Source organism: Sander vitreus, chromosome 19 (genome assembly GCF_031162955.1).
Source record: "Sander vitreus isolate 19-12246 chromosome 19, sanVit1, whole genome shotgun sequence".
NCBI lineage: Eukaryota > Metazoa > Chordata > Actinopteri > Perciformes > Percidae > Sander > Sander vitreus.
Genome location: NC_135873.1, coordinates 10437392 through 10456202, shown reverse-complemented (window position 1 = coordinate 10456202; position 18811 = coordinate 10437392). Strand labels below are relative to the sequence as shown.

Below are 18811 nucleotides of genomic sequence, written 5' to 3'. Positions count from 1 at the left end.
AGGATAGAGAAAAGATACATGTGAACCACTGTAACAAGCCTCAAGGTTACACTGCCTGACAAATCAAATCTGCTTCACTGACATGAGCATCAAGATGGATGCGTCTCTCACCTTTTGGCTATGTCAAGTCGAAGGAATGGGATTAATGGGTGGGCTGCTTGATGACCTGTGTCCACTCCATATCTCTATCTATCTCTACAGCAATTGGGAATTTATCGCAGACATAACAGGCTTAAGCAAACAGACTTGACTGATTAAACGTTACCCGCAGGTTTGAGAAGAGCTGCATAGACAATTTACAGTGGGTTAACTGTTTCTTTATTCAGCTAAACAAAGAGCAAAGCTCATTATTTAGCTTGGTCTGAAATTTCAAGTTTTTGAGTACTCCTGTCACATACACTGCAGACGAATAGGGTAAACTTTTTAACTTATAGATATCACCATTAAACTTCCTAGGTTGATTACATATATTTAGACAATTCTCAGTTCTTGTTTCGTTTTGTTGACATATGAGAGTCAAAGGTTTTTACAGATGGAATTTATTTTCTTTTTTATCACTCCATAAATCAGAAAATACTTTCAACAGCCATAAAAAAATATTTTTGCCATGTTTTTAGGAATAAAATCTGGTTTAAATCAGGCTCTGAAAGATATACGAACAACCCCTCTGTAAAAACCTTCAGAATGTAGATTGGAATGAAACTGGAAAGTTTGGTGTATGTAAGTGCTACTGAAGTGAAGATTTCTACTTCAGGGTATGAGAACAAAAACCTAGTTTTGAGAAAACAGCCTTAAGAGATATGTGTATAGTAAAATTCCATACATTTTACAAGACACTACAGGTGAATAGCGTAAAATATTTTAACTAATAGATATTACCATGAAACTTCCCCATTTGATTACTTACAATAAGACAATTCATTTTTATATTACAAGTTTTCTGAAAGATTAGGTTTAAATAGAAGGCATTATCTAATACTAACTGAATTTATAGCAGAAATCTACAGACGCAAATAGACAAAGTGTAGTAAAATAAACACATGCTATCTATTTTAGATGTCTTCTTTCCACTAATCTGAAAGAAGACATGAAAGAAAAATTTTAAAATTGACCACTGCATGTTGCCTTCATTGTATGTACTTACTTCTTTCCTTAACAACATAACAGCAATTTATAATACTAATGTGTCTCTTTACTGTCTTAAACACTTTGCAAATTTTTGACTGCTTCTTAACCAACAGTGATATTTGTATAACTGCAGAAAACCTGAGGCACTGGAGAAGGTCAAATATTTCACAGCCCTTTTTCACCTCTTATAGTTTTCCGTTTACATTATCAGACTCTTCCTGTGTAATCACTGATCATTCCAGTCCAAGGTTAAAGCCAGGGAGCGTCTTGTAACATCTGGCCAGGGGCTGCAGATGAAAACTAGCCTTTTGGCTAAATCTGGCATATTTACAGAAATGTTTATTAATATGAACTGACCCTTTCAAATAAAAATAAATATAAAGAAAAGAGCATATCCACTCGTTTTACTTGTGACGACAGATTAAAAGTGCTTTGCTCGTTTGGAGTATTAGGTTGCTTCTATAGTAATTGTAGGTTTGGTGTAAAATTTACAATCACGAGAACCATGATTTGACAGCTCAAGTCTGATAGATTAAAATGTGATGTGAGGGATACAAAATGATGGACAGTCTGGAGGTCAGTAAGGATTACCTTTAAATAAGGAGGGTCGGATCTCACTGTAGGTGTAGCTGTCAATCACTGTTAACTGTTAGTGTGTTGTTGTATGTTAGAGGATAGACGGAACATAGTTCCTGTAATGAATCAGGCTGGGTGTCAGTCCTCCAAACCAATAACTGCTTATTGTGGGTTTTCCACAGTTTCATATGAATAATACCACTCTTTTGTTATTGTGTTTGTGATGCCAGGTCAGTGACATATATTACAGTTTTTCTCAATTGCTAAAACACAATTTTTGAAAATTCCATTTTCTGAAAACATTAAACACAAAACCTCATCTTCAAGCACTATTTACAAAACCTCTGACTCCTCTCGCAAAATGAAACTTTCGCCTCAAAACAGTTTTACCTGTGTTCAAAATCAAACACTGCTCTCAAATCATAAACAAAGTGATGAAAATGATATACACTATCAAGCAGTCAGTAAACAATACACCAAAAAATAGAAAACACATTGTTCAAAACATATAGTTATCAGGGAGAAGTACATTTTTAATCTCAAAACAAATTTCATATTTTTCCGTCATTGTCTTTAGATGAACAAAAACATGTTCATCATAGTAGCTCAAAATTGCATAGTAGCTCAAAATTGATCAGAAATTACTACTCTGCTTTGCTCTTTGCAATTTTTGTTGTTCTTCCTCTTCCTTGTACCCCTATTTTTACAGTACTGTACCCTGCATCTCACAAACTTGTCCTTTGTCTCTGTGATACTGTAATTCTTGTTCTTTGTTGATATGAACCTGCAACCAGTCACAATCTATTGAGCAGTCAGTACTGTTTGAAAGCACAATGTTCAGGGCCATACAATTTGTTCATTGTAGCGTATACAGCCTACAATGCACTGTACTACAGTATACAATACTAAAAGGGACCAAAAATCAACGGAGTAAACGTGATCAACGTGCTTCTTCTTGTCTTTGGGCTGAGTCAGGCCAGAGCACTTCGTCGACATCACAAGCAATATTGTCCCTCCTGAGGCAACGGGGGAAGGAGCCTCTTGTGTGGTGTATCCAGCCCTGACACCTCGCATACACACTCGTCCTCTCACATCGTTTCTTCTATCCATTCTCGGACTTTCTCCTTCCCACCTTCAACAACCTGTTTGCTCTCTGAACTGGCTTATATTGGTTTTGTCACATCATTTACAGTTTTTTCCAATTGCTAAAACACAATTTTGCAAACTCGTGTGGTTTTATCAAAATACTCAACACAATTCACAAAACCACACACCCAAACTGCAAAATACCTCATATATCCTGCAAAAATGAAGCACTGCAACCAAAACTACATATAGCATTATCAAAATCAAACTTTTGCACCACATGGCACACACTTCATTCATGTTACCATATTTTTGTCTAACCAACTACACACTGTTGGGCCTAATGAAAAGCACTCTCATCTTTAGTATGCTTTGCCATAATACTAAAATAGTTCAAATTGTAGAAAATCCGTCAGATTGTTCACATGCACAGACCTTATTATGGTCATTGCATTTCTGTGCTTCTGTGTTTGTTATTTTTATTTTTATTCTTATGTATGTGTGATATATGTGTGTATATGTGTTTGTTGTGTTAAGGTTGTCTAAGCTACTGGATCCTAAAATTTCCTTTGGGATGAATAAAGTATCTATCTAAATATTTGCAGATATACACACATGCTGTTGAAACATTTATGTTTTTAGTTTTAACCAAACAAGTCAGTGCAACATATGCACAGCAGATATATTTACATAGGACTGAACAGAAATATGCTCAAAACAAACAGTAAACTGAAAAAGAAAATTGCAGAAAAAATATATAGAAAAAAAAGAGGTGCTCACATGTGGTCTTTTTATAGTGCTTACTTCCTGATTGAAGTGGTAACAATTAAGCATTGAGGTGTTTGGCCAGGTGGCGCATATGTTGGCCAACTAGCTCATGTAGTGTTTGAATGGCAGTGTTTTGAAATGGCAAACATGTGACTTTATGTCAGATTGTTGTGTCTTATGCAGAGAACCGTGTTCAGTGCATTTAAAAAGTGCCATTTCGAATTGCAAAATGTGTGTAAAGCAGAAAATGTGTTTAGACTTTTGGAGACTTTGGAGATTTTGCTCTCTCTGTGTCAGTTTAAATAATTTTTCATTTTCATTTGTCATTTTAATGTGTTAGCAATTGGAAAAAAACTGTAAAACGAGTGAAATCAATTTTGAGTGGTTGTGTTCAATCAATGACATGTGTTCTCTATTTGTATTTGATTGTTGCCACTTGTGTTTGTGTTTACCAGTATGGATGACATGTGCATTAGAGTGCAGAATGTGTTTTGAGAATGAGAATGTGTTTAGAGTTTTGCTGAAAAGTCTAAGTGAGATCTGCAAATTGTGTTTTACCGTGTGAAATGGTTTAAGGTATTGACTGCACAATTAGCTAAATGAGTTCAGGCAACTGAGAACTTTGTTCAGCCAATGGCTTTTAGTGTTTTAGCAATTGAGAAAAACTGTATATCATCTTCATTCAAATCCAGGTGTTTTTTTACACTTTCACCCACAGTTTAATAATAACAGTGTAATGGATGCCACTTGATCCTGCAAATGACTGAAGAGTTTAAACAAAAGTCCTAACATTTGGTGAAATCGCTCACAAAATTTGCATTCCAATGAGAACTGTGGTTAAGCAGGGGACATGTTTTTCTCGGTTTGACCAGTCTGAATAAGAGTTTGTGTTTAATTTTGTATTAGTTATTGCCATATTCTCATTCTGTAAAAATGAATTAGTAAATGCTTCTTAGATTTCCCTTCAGCCAAAGTCCAGCATCAGCATTCCTCGCCTCTGTCGGAGACCCTCTGGAATGCGCAGCACTCCCTTTTTGAATCCTATTGAATTCCTCTTGCCAGCCTCTTCATGAGAACGGTGTGTACAGCACACTGGCCAGAATCTGACAGTGCCAGTAGCTCTGCCGAGTACCACAGTAAATATTGAGCAGTGTTTTATCAAAGGCATGCATGAACTCTCTTTGAACTTTGATTGTAAGCCATTATCAAAATGCAGCAACGGAAATATTATTGGCAGGGAATGTAGCGTGGGCTGAGGGTTGGGGAGCCAGACGATTTGATTATTAGTCTCTAACTGCAACTAGTTTCCCCTCAGGCGTGTTTGCTTTGGCATGAGATGGCACAGCAGGCACTGGACACTGGATTTTAAGCTCCACAGCTTGCTCAGGACAATAGGGTGGCCGAGTGGTTGGAGTGACTGTCCCATACTGAAAGGCTAAAGTTATTGTAGCGTCCTTAAGCAAGGGACTAAACCTGTCATGCTTAGTCCTTCTAAATCTCTGTGGATAAGAGCATCAGGGAAAGTGAGGTGATAGCACGGTGAAGCCTCAGCAAGCTCAAATGCAGAGCAATCCTTTAAGAATTTGCTTTTAGGGAAGGGAGAAACGGCACACACACCTGATAGGAATCTAAGACTGGAGGGACCACTTGTTACGTAACAAGAAGCCTGATAAGATAAGAACATGTTGTTTGTGTTCAACAGGTGCAAGAAGTGAGAGAGATGTCAAATTTGACTTGATTTCATCATTCATCGCCTGTGTTGTACTCTGTGACCAAGCTCAGTCTATAACTGAGCAGCTGGCCTTCAGCATCTTTATCAGCAGTTAACAATGGGCTCTGCTGCTGTTGCATTCACTGTTGTGTTTTAAAGCTAAAGTCCCTCGGGTTTCCATCTGCACACACAGCACTGAACACAGAGTGTGCAGCATGATGCAGCTAAAAGGTTGAGCCACATGACCAGCCAATATCCCAGAAGCTTTTCTTTTAGTATGCACGGTTCGAATGAAAAAACAAAAGTGTTGTGAAAGAATGAAAAAACTGCAAGGGCACTGAGCAGTAGAGGGAGACATATGGTTCTATCATAGGTTTTAGCATACAGACACACTTTTGAGTTCACCGTTAAATTTGATGTAGAGTTTATGCTCAAATCTTCCACCCTGACATGTTGGAAATCTGGGATTAACCTTGTAATATTGTGTCAAAGTGACCTCCTGACAAAAAACAATTCCATAAATGGCTGAAAAGCACTGCTAATGGTGTGTCAACATTTTATGTCTTTCTCATCTGATGGCACGATGGATTTGCCCAGCCTGATGGATGTGTGCAGCAGGTGGTCATTCTCACAGGAAAGTGCAAAGCCCAATAGGATATCTAAAAATATGAGTCAAAATAAAGCATCCCAGGGGTCAGTATGGTGGTGTTGGGTTGCCAGTGAGGTGAGGTGAAGGGTGTCGGGGTACACATTCCACTACTGAAATTAGGTAAAATGACGCAATGAGTTGAGCTATGGTTCACTCAGAGAAAAGGTTCAATCCATCAAGTGTCAGTAGGGGAAATGCCTGCATTCATGCACGTTTATCCTCAAACAATGATGACTGTGCAAGTTAAATGCCAGAATGAATCTCTGATCCCTTCATACAAATAATTATGTAAATATGTTGAGCAATGTCTACTCATTTTCATCAAATGCAGAGAGGTTAACTACACAAAAATGAACCACTGTAGAAACTACATTATGGAAGGATGCACACAGCTAGGCTAGTAATTAGCCTGTTTGGACAAATGAACATTCAAGACTGTGTTCCTGTTTACTTGAAAAAGCTCTCGAGACCAATTAGAGCTGTGTTCTCTCACAGTAATCCAGTAGCTGACTTTTAGCTCAGGGGGCTCATCTGTGTTCCTGACTAGTCAATATTTGTTTCTTCTTCGCTTTGGTTATTAGTCAGTGAATAATTATTAACTTACAACTGCTGAAACAACTAGTAAGTAAACAAACTGTAGCACTGAGACCTTCAGGTGACAAGTAAAATGCTCTTTTCTCATTTAATATAGCTGATAAAGAGCAGAAAATAGCTTTAAATGTCCTTAATTTGAAGAAAGAGAAAATAACCCATTTTTGATGATGTTGCCAGGGAGAGAATAATTAATGGACCTTATCTTAGCCAATGAATATTACTTTCCCTAACAGACAGCAATGAGGCGATAGCATGCTTTTCCTGTGCGCTACAGCTACCGTGGATACGGCAAACACAGCAGTGAAATATATCACAGTCACCCCTTTGGCTGCACTCCAGAATTAATGTAAAATGGTCAATTGCCAAAAAATGATGCTTATGTCATCCACTTTTCTGCAGTAAAACAATGAGCACAGTCCTACTTAGGGGTTAGAAAGAAAATGAGAATTACAAATGGATAAAAAGTCAAATATATGCACACAGAACAGTCTTTCCTCTTGGTTGGACAAAAACTCTAACTTGCTCCTATGATATATTATAATATGCACCCTTGTTGGAACAAACATGCTGTGTTGTGTAAATCATCATGATAGCACACAAATACCATTCCAGTGAATAATATACAATGTAGACAAGATGTTAAGTAAACTTTGTTGTAATTAATCAGTGAGTGAACTCTGTTTTCTGTGGGCTCTTATTTTGAAATGTGACTGCACTGAAATGAATTTCCAGATGTCACAACCAAGAAATAGGCTGGAAAGTGGTTGAACAAAAAGTCCTCATGAAGAACTATTTGTTCTTGAGGAACATGAGGAGTGGTTTCGTTTAGAAAAACTCATCATTACCGGATTATAATCCCCGGCTAAATATAGCAGGAGTTGTTTAAGGGGGGTCACCTCATCCATGGCCCCCATTGTGGCGTTCAAGCATGTCTAATCTCTTACGTAACAACTGGGCATTCACTACTGTGTGGTTCCTCATTAGTAGTAATTCGATAGCAACACAACAAATGGTGTTCACAAACATTACAAGCTTTGCTTTGTTCAGTCCACTCTGTGCACTTTTTGCAGAAAGTGACAAAAGGGCATTTTTATTTAAATTGAGCGACCTTGATTGACAATCTCAGTTTGAACTCACACACAAATGTATCTTGACAAATATCCATAATTTGTTTGTGTTTATGAGCATGGTCAGGACAACTTGTGTCCTCATATGACTTTTCATTTGTACAAGCTCCATTTGAATAATTTGCATTTCCCATGATACATCCAGGATTGCGTGCGCATACACAAACATGCACACAAACTAGGGCATTTATTATTACCCATGCTGAGACAGGATCAGATTAAGTTGACATTTTAATTAGACGCTTTATGAATTTTGCAGATGTAGATGAGATCAACAGCACAATAAGCTGTAGCTCATTATAATGTATGTTTTATTACAGTATAGCCCCATCAGAAAGCGTTTAATGAATTGATTCTTGCTTTGTGATGAATCAGATACATTTCTAATATGTTTTGGAATTGTTGCCCCACTTTCCCTTTGTGTGCCAGGGCTATAGAGTACAGTAAATATGGATTGAAAAGCCAGACAACAGTGCTAAAAATATCCCACTTCAACTGGAACAGCACATTTGGGGTGAAATGGAATTTAGCTGCCCAGTGACCCAATCAAGATCATCTGTAAATCTATCAGACAAAAAAAGCATTGGCAACCTGGTGGCTGTGTAGTAAGAGAAAAAGCTAAATAAATCAAAGTTGATATGTACTAGTGTTGTTGTTGGTGCTGGTGAAATTATAAAAAGGGCAACACAGGCAAAGAGAGGGTACAGGTTTGTCATTTGAGCTATCCACTGTGTTCAGCAGAGCTCTTGCTGTTCATTGGGGCTTTCTCAAGGTGAGAAGTCAGGGCAATGGCACCAGCTCTCAGCGGGACATTTACTGTGTGCACTGTCTCCTTGCAGAGCTGGCAAAGTCTCGCTAATTAGTCTTAAATTAAAATGTCCTTCACAATTGCATCACACGTGTGTAGGATCAGTGGTTTGCTGGACTGTTGGATTTCAGTTTAAGAACAAGCTGATCTAATCTAAGTTATAATTGAAATACTTGGGGTGGCTCTAGTTATTTATTTTCTTAATTATTTCATTTGAGTTTTCTTATATTTTTTCTTTGCCTTTTTTTAAACGTTTTTTACTTTTATTTCTATTTGTGCGCTATTGATATGATGGCAAAGTGTATAAGTAACTAACCAATACAATTCTGTTAAAAAAAAAAAATCATATTCAAAAACCAATGAGCCACTACTCTGCAGAAGTCATTTAAAGTGCATGCCAGCCAGGCAATGATGTGTCAGTGCAATGATTCAGTCATTTTTTGACTTTTGGCTCAGAGTAAGGCTGCAATGCTGACAGGGCACAAATGGTCAGATTCACGGCTAGATTGCAAGCTCACCACCGAGGTCAGAAAAGAAAAGTTTACATTTGCGGAACTTGTTAAAGACCTGATTTATTTGAGCCGTCTGATCCATAATTTATAGGGACTATAAGATATTCAGTGGCAGCACTTCAAAGCAAATAGGCATACAGTCAGGGTGGGAATGTCCAACATCATAATGTGAATCTTCTCTGTGAGCTCAAGGCATCACACTGATAAGCAAATACTTTTGCATTTTTTGTTTTTGTTTAGCTTTTAAATCAACCCTCCAGAATGCCTGAATATTGGCTGGGTTATTTTTTATTACAGTATGGTGATTCATTTTACACCAAGATCATTAAAGCTCACATCACTGAAAGTGATTATTACCACACTCTTGAACTTTTTTATATTTTAAGAGGAAGTATTATATGTTCCTCAGGGAAATGTGTGTGGAGGGAAATGGCATTGTCTCCTCAATGGGCCCTTTTAAGTACTTCCTGGGGAAAGGCTGGACCACGCTGATGCATTGTGACCCCTCACCGCACACTCACTTTCCTCAGCCTTAATGAGTGACTGTGCTGATTTTTTTTTTTTTTTTAAAGCTGAAAATTTTTACACAGAGCTTGTGTATATGGCCTGGTTAACATAATTGGCACACTTGATATTACAACAGATTTATGGTCTGTCTAATTATGCACACTGATTTCAAGGGGTTCATAGAAGGCGACACAAAACTCTACTGAAGTGAATTTCCTCCTACAGTATTCAGTCTCAGTTAAGTAGATATTGCAAATGAATTGGTCAATTTGAAAAGAAGAAGAAAAAAAACAGTTTGGAATTTGCAAAAATGACACTCAAAGGCTTTTCTGAGTTTGAAAGTTACAAATAAAATGGCAGCTGAGAAAGTAGACTGACCTGTGTAAATCAGGAAGATTATATGATTATAATATTATACAGATTCCAAAGTCTAAATATCTCAGATTAGTCATGTTGTCTATATTGAAACTGTGTTGGACTCCCCCAATAAATAGCAGACTATATTTCTCATTTAAAATCAGGATAACACAGATTCATTGCATATGTTAAAATGGTATTATACAGTAGAAATGTTTTGGGAAATAAATAAATGGAACATCAAAAGTATAGTTTACGGCCCTTATAATTATATATCCCATAGTATATGCCCTCTTGTGGAGGCAATCCAAACTACTTATTTTAATTAATATAATCTTTCCAAACACAAATGTGGTGAGCTTGCTGGGGGCCTTGAGCTTCAAAAAGGGGAGAAAAGCCGTAATTGCACATCTCTCTCATTGCTTTCTTTATATAACAGGATCAGGCAGATGGTGTTTGGGTAACAAGAGCCTTAGATCACTTTCCTCCGTTCTCAGTTGGTCATAATTATCAGTGTTATAATTGTCATCACATTGTTTGGGTATGGCCTAACCAGGCAGATACATTTTTTAACACTCTTAAAAGCATGTTTAATCCTTGGCTACCACACTGCTGCAATGCATACTTCATTTGCAGCTATATGCATGCAGATATTCTATTGCTGGCTTTGTGAAATTTTGGCATCCCTGGATGCAGACAACCACAAAAATAACAATATCCAAATGCATTTGAAGTGATTTTCCAGGTTTAGAAAGACAAGCTACTTTTAAACAAAATGTCAAGTATGTATGTGATGCAGTTTTGCAGTTGGAGAGTTGTAAACTAACACTATGTATTGTAGTGGGCTAACTGCAAACCTCTGCACCATAAAGCAACATTAACGAGCCTGCCAGCAGAGTTGGCGCTCTGCAAATGTTGGAGTGTGTCCGCGCCGTTGTGTGGTTGTGTGTGTGTGTGTGTGTGTGTGTGTGTGTACGCGCTGTAGCTGTGGCAGCGATGTACAGTAGCATGGCAGACTGCAGTAAATACACTGTTGAAGAGGCGGGGTTTGACATCTCAGCTCTCTGAAAACATCTCTAATCCAGTATTTCAGGTGCTGAATTCTACCAAGCGACCAATGCGCACTACCGCCGCGCAGCAGCGAACTGCAGCAGACCCGCACCTCTCTATAAACCGGAATATATCGCAAGTGGACAGAGGCGGCTGCTGTGTACGAAGTGGAATTTCTGAGAGAAAAGAAATCCTACAAAAGCCAGAGAGAGAGAGAGAAAGAGTGAAGTTTCGGCGGCGTAAAGAAAATACTTTGTTTTGTGGTTGGTGTTTTAGTTTACAGCGCCTGTCTCTGCCTTGAAGTAGCCTACATTTTAACCAGCTCCCACGGCTTCTCAGTCCCTCCCCCGAAACTCAAAGCAAAATACTTCAACTCTTGTTGTGGAGGATATTGTCGCACTTCGTGTTATTTTTTCTCTCTGAGGTGAGTAGCTCTTTATTTGAGTTTGACATAAGTAACGTTAGTTCTTCAAACTTTGTGTATTGACAGCAGTACGTGGGGCGGAAATGTAGTTTTACCTGGAAGTCAGGTAAGTCGGAAACCAGGTAGGCCTAGCATTAGCTGCTTCTAGTCGGTCATGTAGCTTTAGTTAGCACACTTGTCAAATTACACAATGTGGTGTTTAAATGTGTAAAACACCAGAAGACTTGCTTTACATTTTGACAGTTCGTTTTGTCTTACTTGTTAACTTACTATTGGTATTTTCTTTTAAAAGTCGTCCGTCGTCGCATTGTTGTTGTTTATAGCTAGCTAACGTTATGTGTTATGTGTAATGTTATCATTAAATATTTAAAATATGTTGCTAACGTAACGAAAATGAGGCTTAAGTTTCTGCTCATCATTTTATTTCAACTCAATATTTCCTTAGTCTGTTTAAATGTGTATTTACATGGCCATAAATATGCTTTCCAGGTAATTTTTAATAACGTAAAATATCAACTCCCTATCTTATAAGTGTTTTTGTCACCTCAGGAAAAACAAGCACAGTGTTCTTCCAAGTCTCCTGTTACGTTTAGTTGTGGACAGAGATTTCATATTGCGTAATTTTTGCACACCCTTTTCATATTTGGTCAAAACATCAGAGGTTCACAGGAGCTCATTTGCAGACCCCCTATGCACCCTGTGAACTGGTTTCTCCCACTTTAATTCATTCTAGTGATAAGAGGACTCAGGGGGCAGCAGAGACCCAGTCCCATATGTACAGTGGTGATGAAGCAGTGAGATCATAAGCCCTGTAGACATCATGCACACTCACCCTTTATGTTGATGGTTGTGGAACATTTCCTTTAGGACTGAGATGGTGAACTAAATATGGAGGCACGCTGAAGAACCATTTTTGACAATAACTCTTCTGTCACCTCTTTGTTGCAAGTGTGTCGAACAAGTGTACTTGAAGTAAGTGTACTTTTATGAAGTAAATGTGTGGATCTGCTTACTTTACTCAGTGGTTTGCAACTTTATATTTCATTTTAAATTGTATGAATTTTTGTTGTTGTTGTCTTTTACTAAAGTTGAAGATAAAAAATGGAGCTGTTGGTCATCATCCCTGCACTTGATATGTATTGGCAACTGCTGCAAAATGTGGGGCTATTAAGGAAGCAATTATAAGAGTGGAGAGGAGGATGTTATATTTTAATCAGATTCTTTGGGATCCTGGAACATGGTGCTTTTGTTCTGCCTTTTCCTCTGTAAGGAATAATGGGTGACTCAGTGTGGTGTGGGTGACCTGTTCAGTTTCACAGGGTTGAACGCGGTGACCGTGTGCTGGAAAGCGGCAAGCCTTTGAGCAGGAAGCCCACACAGGAAACGACCACTGCATTGTTGCCTGAAGGCTTAAACCATGTCTGCAGTCCGAAGGGAATGTTACAGTGAAGTTTCACTGTTTTAGCATGCAGGGTCATGTTTTATTGCTTCTTCTTGTACAGGCAGTGGCTACTTGTGCCAAGGCTTTGTATGTTTTCAGACTTTTGTGTGTTTGCCCAGTCCCAACTCTTAATTAAAATAAACAGACTGACAGAAGAATTGTGGAAAGTAGATGCATTAAATCATAGAAATTAGAACATTGTGTCGACAGTGGAGAGGAACTGTAGAGAAAGCTGTTTATGTCAGACTTCTAACAAGTTTGCATGACAGCACCCAAAATAGAGATCATTTTTTACCTAAGGCAAACTTAAGGCATGTAAAAAGACCACGTTAATTGTCACACTGTGTACCAGTGAATGATTTTAAATTCAGTGGGGGATTACTCAACACTTAAGTAAAATTCCGACAGGTGCATCTGGCAATATAGGAGTAGTGCAGTCTTTGAAAGTTCAGTTTTAACTACAAACGCAATACAATCTGTTACCTTGCTCAGCATTTTTTATGCCATTCATTAGGGTACTTTTAGCTTTTTTCCAGCATAACACCAGCCAGGTAATTTTCAGATGTAGCTAATGGCTCGCAAATAATAATCTGTTGAAGAAATGGTTGCTTATAGAATTTATTTAACATAAAAATTTGTATCTGAAAACATTTGGCTTCCTGACAACATAATACCATGTAATTATGTTGTCCGCCAGCAGTACAAGTTCATGTGTGTTTTACATTAAATACATTGTAGGTGTGAAAAGTGAACATGAAACTGAACATATCTCCAAAGTTATTTGTCTGAAGTTGAAATTGAATTATTCACAAGTTTCTTGTTTAAAATAAAATATTAGAATGCATAAGAAGTTTTTACTAAAATAGAGGAAAAAAAGATTTACAATAATTTGCTATCCATGGGAGTCGGAGTTGCTGTTGAACGTGATCCCCAGTAAGGAAAGTCATTCATCAACAGTGAGTCAGAGTTGAGGAGTAACACGAGGGAACACTCTTAGTTGTCATGCAGGTGCATGATGCACCAGCTTGATGGAAATATATATTGATTTATTTGAGAAAAAGGTAGACTGTACTGCCGTATATCTCATAGTATCTCAGAAGTTAAGAGTATAGAGAGGCTGAAACTTGTACTGTGTTGTGGGGCATGACATGTTTTATCAAGGAAATGGAGTATTAAACGTTGATTTAAAAGGCTATGTGTGACCCATGAGAAATTGTTTGTGTTTGAAAAGAAATTCGGCTACAGAGAATTGTCAACTTTCATTGTGGGTATTAGGAAGTGAGCTAAATTGTTCCAAAAAAGGCCTCTTTACATACATTGAATGCTTCTTCTCTCTTTGTGCTGTTCCCACCATGTGTTTCTATTACATTTTATAGACATTGAATTAGTGTGACTCAATTTACCACAGATTGATTCCTCAGCGGCTCTTTGTATTACCATAAGAATGAGATCAATTGAATCATTCTTAATGAGGCTATCCATCAACGGATCACTAGTAGAGAAATTATAGCGTCCGACTCCCCATGCCTTCACACCAAACATGCCCACATCTTACTGACTCCCTAGGCTTCTCAAAGGTGCTGATGCACAACACACTCTTTGGCCGATTGCTCCAAGGTGCTCGCCTATGCATTTTCCCTAAGACAAGGAAGAAGTCAATCCTGGACTTTGCCTGACAAGTCTGAGCAAGCCTTTGTTTTACCTGTAAAATTGTCACAGTCGTATCCGTCAATGTCACAGCTTTTAAAAGTTAGAAATATTGGCACACAAGCTCATTGGGCAATTGCATTAAAAGCTCCTAGCATTATTAAGTTTAGTTATGCCGTTATTTATTAAGTTGGTAATTCAGTTATTGGTTACATTTATGTCAATACGATTTTCATTTTATTCTCGGTGTGTATGTTGTTGCATTGTTGTACAATGTTAAAGACACAGTGTCTGTCTCTTGAAGTAGAATTAGTGTGTTTTTAGCCAGCTAACTTCTGGAAATTAACCCCAGCATTAAGGTCTTACAAAGATGGGTTGAGTTCAAACCGAGTTGTTGTGGCTTAAAAAAAAAAAAAGCCACAGACCAATCCCGCAACGAGCATTTTTTTGTTCAAACTTACATATTAAATAAGATTGGGAAAATAATAATATAATATATAAAATAACTTCCACCTCAGCAACCATCTGTGAGGGAAAAATAGTCATCATTCTTACTGGATCACACGGACAAAAATATAGCATTCACATTTAAATAAAAAGTAGTTAATAACGCAGAGAGAAATTGTTACAAACCTGTACAAAGACTGTTGATAATTGATGATGATTTAATGTTTCGCAAATATAATAAATGTTTGCAGTACAATCAGCTTTCCTCTCTAGTTGTACAACAGGGCTTCTAACGAAATGCAGCAAGACTTAGCCGGATCAGTAATCAATGCAGTATGCAATTCTTTCATGTTTTCATGCTATACAGTGCAGCCTGTTGCACTCATGTTCTCTGGGGCTGCAGTAATGGAACAATAGGCCTATACGTCTTTGTGTATAGATATAGTCATTGTTTTATTATTAATAGATTATATTGGTAGAAAGTATTCCCACTGTGCTGTGGTTATGTGGTAAATATAGTAAAAGGATAATATCTACACAATGAAAATTTGTTTTGATGTTTGTCCTATTTTCTGCTTTTTAAAGTGGTGCTTTAAATGGTTAAGTTGTGTTCTTTAATTCCGTGTCATGTACCTCAATGAATATTACTTTTTGCTGCAGTCATGACTAGGCACTAGATTCTCATGGTATGATAACCTTTAGCAAAAATATCCCAGTTTCACGGTATTACGGTATTGCAATGACAGCTATAAATGTATTATTTTTGAGATTTCTGGGTAAAAAAACCCAATTTTTTTCCCTTGAACACAATGTATTTAATTTTGAAACGCTGCACACCGGCAAACCCTGACTTTTTCAAACCACGGTATACATTTTAAACTGGTAACCTGCCCATGCCTAGTCATGACCTAATTTTCCCACAGAGAACAATGATTTTATCTCATCTTTTATCAAATATGCTGCTATTGATCTGTCAGTGTTGCATGTGATTGAACCCTGCTTCTTTCATGTCCTTGAGCTCGTAGCTGAATTGAAAAGCCAGTTTTTTTTTTTATTTTTTTATCAAGGAATCACCCTTTTGGGTTTATTAAAGTTAGAGAGAGAAGAGACCAGTGTTCAACAAAAAAAACCGGACTATCATGAACATGAGCTAATCTTTTTTTTTACCCATTGATGTGAACTCAGAGGGTTACATGAAAAATGTAAAATTGGACAAACTTGTGAGGATCAACCCAAAGTAAGGAAATCAGCCTGAAGAAAATAGTTTCATTCACCACTAAGGCTCGAAAAGGAAGGGTGTGAACAGCCGTCTTGGCTTGCATTTGGTAATGATGTAATCCTGGTTTCTTGAAAATATTGTGACTAGCCAGTTGAGTCACTTTCTCCACCTAGGTTTATAAACAAGGAGGCCTATATATCACATGGCTGCATTCAGTTGAAATCAATTATGATAGATGTATTGTCAATTTTTGGGAATAGGTCTTTTATTAAAAAATCATAAAACCGCAGCATATGAAATAGATTAAGAATGTTGTCGAAACAAATCGGCTTGGTCACCTGTTCAGACAATGTGCATCAGTCTTTCCTACTCTTCACTCTTTCATCTGTATCCCTGCTCACAGGTTAGGTGCAGTATGTGCCACTTTAACCTCTCTGGATTGTAACTCAGCCAGTCCATGTCTAAAAATGTGCGCCTGTCCCGCAGTGCAAACACTACATGGTGCCAGTCACATGATGTTGTCAGATGAAAGGTGTCATGCTTAATCTGATAAACCTGGAATGTCTTTTTAATTTATTGTGGCAGAAATGTTACCAAGTTCTTCTCAGCCATGGCCTCACCATATCACAAAAGAACATGTTTAAAGGAAATGTATTATATTATTCCAGAGTTGAAAAATGATAATCTTTGCCCTTAAGTATCAGAGGATAATCTTTGAAAATGATATCAGTCATTGAATTGTAGTCAGCATGTGACAGTTCTGCTCAGACTAAAAATAGTTTAACATAAGTGAGGTTGGCAGATTTCAAGAGGACCACCATAATGCAATCACATTTCTTCTAGTACCAGAAAGGCAGAGCCATATTTACTCTCGCTGTTGTCAGCAGTGTCACAATACAAAACTTGCATTGGCTTCATTGTCCATGCCATCCAATGGATGTTGAATGTGTGGTATTGTCTTTGGAAGAGATGCTACACGGTCATGTCAGATGTTTGCGCTTTAACTGTGGGAATTATTGAATTGTGATGTCCTGCAGCAATTGAGGTGTTAAAGTGTTAGTAACACCCCTGCAATAATAATAATAATGGAAGGAGATTATGATAAAACATACAGATCGCACCAACATGTCGGGGCATGTGATTGCTGTCATGTCATTAGTAAAGGTGGAGTGTACAGTTTTTCCTCTCGCCCCTCCAGCCCTGAAACTAATCCGGAAACAGCAGCTCTTAAGCAACTGTGAGCCTGAGTGATTGCTTTGGAATGCTGTTGCTGTGGAGTCCAGTCGCAAAGACGTTTGTGTGTTTTAGTTGAATCATGTTCATTCCACATGTAAATACTAACCTTCAGGTCACACCATTAACCTGCTGTAAAGTGTTGCAACATCATAATCCATTGAGGGTTCCTGAAATACCAGGATGGAAATGTTGCCCAACCAGTTTTGGCTGAAACTTTTTGTTCTGGGGAGTTTCTTTGTTTGTGCAAAGTAGGGGAGTATTTTTTTGTTTTCACTCTAAATAACAAAATGTTTGAGGTTTATTCTTTGAGGTTATTATTTTAGGTGTAGAGGCTGAATCACCATGTATCACACAGAACTATTGCTCATTGTTGCTTCTTTGTACTTTTGCTTTGCCACACAGTTTTCCATCAAGACACTGGACAAGCTTTGTGTTGTTGTATTGTATACAAATCACAATGCACATTAAAACTTACAGGCCATGATTATACAGTGTGTACCTCTTGGGACATTCACTATTGTAATATTTTAGACATAGCTTCCACTGCCTCACTCAGTACAAACATCGATCAAACCTCATAAAGTAGTCTGTGCTCAGTGCTGCTTTCATGGGTGCACAGTGCACATGCCCTGCTATTTTGTTGGTCTTTCGTACTATGTTGAAGCTGCATGGACTGCAAGTTGCATAAATTGAACTCCATCTTCAGTGGTTTATTATAATGTCCTCTACCTCTACTCCTATCTCATGTTAAAAATTGGTCAGGCCAGAAAAAAAATGACAAAATAGGAAAAGAAACTTGAGGCAGTAGGTTTTGTATACGGAAATTTTAAAATCACAGGCCACAAATTGCTGACCAACAACTTGAGTTTTGGCTCTCATCTGGAGCTACAACTGCAAACTTAAATGTTTGAAAAACATGGAAACATGGCAGTGTAGACCCAGGCAATGTTATTTTACAATAGGGACACAACTATATTGTAAATATATAGGATAGTTAGTTCAGCAGAGGATTAGGTTAGGCTAATCAATGGCAATTATGATAATACATTGTTCAGGTATCAAGTAAAAAAATTTTGGTTACAATTTGTCATTTCATATGATTGTAAAATGAAGATTTTTACCTGTTGGTTGGACTTGATTTTGGGCTTTGGTTACTTCTGACCCGTATTTCTCATTATTTAAAAAAATATATATTATAGATTTGAGTCGGATGGAAAAATAACAGATTAATCGATAATGTAAATAACCATGAGTCAAAGTGAATATTAAATGGTTAGGAAGACTGTGGTCAGCAGTTAATCAATATTCAGAGCTGGGGAAGACGAGTCAGTGGTGATAGTAGACCTTTACAGCAGTTAATGTTGGAGGTTGCCTCCTCCTTTGTTTTCTATTGGTATTTCTATTCATAATTTTCATGTACATTTACAAAATGAATATATGAGCTCAATTGTCGTAAACGTGTTGTCTGCTCTAGGTCAACATTATCTTTGTTCATTTGAAATGTCTCTTGGCTGTTGTCATCAA

The 18811-nt window shown here is 37.6% G+C and overlaps 1 protein-coding gene across 3 annotated transcripts in view; it reads left to right on the top strand.

Annotated features, from left to right (window-relative positions):
- Nucleotides 1-10928: 10928 nt before the first annotated feature.
- The window catches only part of usp53a (ubiquitin specific peptidase 53a), a 30995-nt gene continuing 23112 nt past the window's right edge, over nucleotides 10929-18811 (top strand). Inside the window, exons 1-2 of one of the 3 annotated variants that reach the window (XM_078275541.1) lie at nucleotides 10929-11297; nucleotides 12165-12269. The gene's annotated coding sequence lies outside the window, so the exon portion shown is untranslated. Of the gene's footprint in view, nucleotides 11298-11328; nucleotides 11404-12164; nucleotides 12270-18811 lie in introns of those variants that run through there. The other 2 variants (XM_078275540.1, XM_078275542.1) reach the window with 2 other exon arrangements.